The sequence below is a fragment of the Morone saxatilis genome, unplaced genomic scaffold, assembly GCF_004916995.1.
Source record: "Morone saxatilis isolate NCDOM2014 unplaced genomic scaffold, NCSU_SB_2.0 Contig0, whole genome shotgun sequence".
Lineage (NCBI taxonomy): Eukaryota > Metazoa > Chordata > Actinopteri > Moronidae > Morone > Morone saxatilis.
The window spans coordinates 795,862-797,886 of record NW_023339650.1 but is presented as its reverse complement, the minus strand read 5'-3'; positions in this window follow the sequence as shown (position 1 = coordinate 797,886).

Below are 2,025 nucleotides of genomic sequence, written 5' to 3'. Positions count from 1 at the left end.
CGCAGCCCTGAGGGGATCCGGTGCTGATGGTCTGGGAGTCAGAGACATTTTTCCCCAGCTTCACGTGCTGTTTCCTGTCAGACAGGAAGTCTGTGATCCACCTGCGAGCTGGGAGAGCTTGTCCTGTAGCAGTTAACATGTTAGCATGGGTGCTGAAATAAAAATCAACAAGCTATGAACAAGCTGTTACACCCCTTAAAATTAAAAAGGTCTCTCAACCCCCCATTAAGGTTTGGCTATCCCTAGTGGGGGTCCCGACCCAAACTATTGTTTTGTTTATCTGACATGTTTTTAATGTGTCTGTATGTGCTGTACCACAAATTGCCTACCCCAAACTACTCATACCAACCACTGACAAAATTACTCTCTGGACCTGAGGTTTCATCCACCATACAAGAGCATCACAGCCACTCTTAGCTGCATACTCTTGGTCTTGTTACAGCGACACCACTTCCTATGACAACTCCTCTTCAGGAGCTATTTGTCACATATTGCATATCATTGAACTCAGCTTTGGAGATGTCCCTAGTGATGTGTACAGTGAAAGTGTACAGGTGGTCTCCCTCTCACAAGTACACCTTGCACACACACCATGCTAGCTGGATGAAGGAAAACAAAAGAATAAATCACGGACAGATGTTCTCATTCTTGGCGAGGAGCCTGCCCTCATTAATCAAACCTTATCAGCCGCTATCTGAAAAGAAAAGAGGCAGAAAATGGAGTGAGAAGCAAGGGAGCAGGAGGGGGGAAGACAAGAATGCACAGAGGAGGAGGTGACAGAAGAGTGTTTCTGCTCTGCTCGCTGTGTGACTCAGAAGCTCAGAGCAGTCCCTGACCTCCTGCCACCTCGGTGAATTGAATAAAGACGCAGCAGCAGCCCAAGGGCACGGTGTTAAATAATGCCCAGGCACACTGAGTACATTAAGATTTAGCATAAATAAGGAACAGTAGAGCGGTGGATGGCCTGTGTGCTGCCATCTCATTAACCCTGTCAGAGAGAGAGACGGACAACTCCAAAGGGGGATGTCAAAGGAAAAATGGACGCCCACATGAGGTGGAGGATGTGGGCGACTCACAGAAAAAGACCTTGAGATTTGAGTCACATTTCAAAAGTTTCTGAAGAGGGGATTATGATAACATTTAAATTTGTGCATGTTTTTTTTTATTCCCTGAGATAAATAGACACGATGACATTGACTTCTAAATGTCTTTAACAGTGAAAGAGACCACCAGTCCTCTGCCTCCAAATATTGTAGTGCTATTGTGTTCTAATCATGTTATGAAACCATATACAGCAGTGGCGGTCTCAGGCTGTTTGAGGGGCAGGGACGAAAAAATAAAAAGGGCACCAAATAGGGGGCATCCAAGAGTGCATTTTTGCAGCGTTTTTTTGGAGCATAGGGGTCCACCAGTATTATACAGTAGGGAATTCATTCAGCAGGACTGGGGAGAAAAAGTTTTTGCCTGCATTGTGCATGCATTTCAAGCTTATAAAATCTTAATAAAATTAAAACACTATGCCTATTTCATATGTTAATGATCAGCTGTGGCCTTGATATTAGCTCAAGTTTGTCTCCAGATCCTAATTTAAGCAAAAATATTATAATAACTGGCATGCAATCACATTAATTGTCTCTCTGTTGACATGTCTTGTCCAGCTTTACTTTGCAAAATGCTTCAGATAACTCCACCAGTCATTAGCTTTAAATATGAATGTCTAACAACCTTTAATAATATTTATGTTGTAGTATATGCCAGCTAAACAATTAGGGCAATACAATCCATCAAAAAAATGACACATGATAAATTTAAAATGAGCTTTGTGTATTAAAAAGCATGCATATGTGTATGTACGTGCTATATTAGTGGATGTTCAGTGTCAGAACAGTCAGAAGTGAGACACACCAGTGTGTGCTCACCGTGGTCTGGTAAGGCTCAGTGGGGATTTGATTGGGTTAGGGCTCTAGTCACTGGGTGGAGACTAAAATGACTTCACTGGTAATCAGATCAGCCACTTCTCACAGG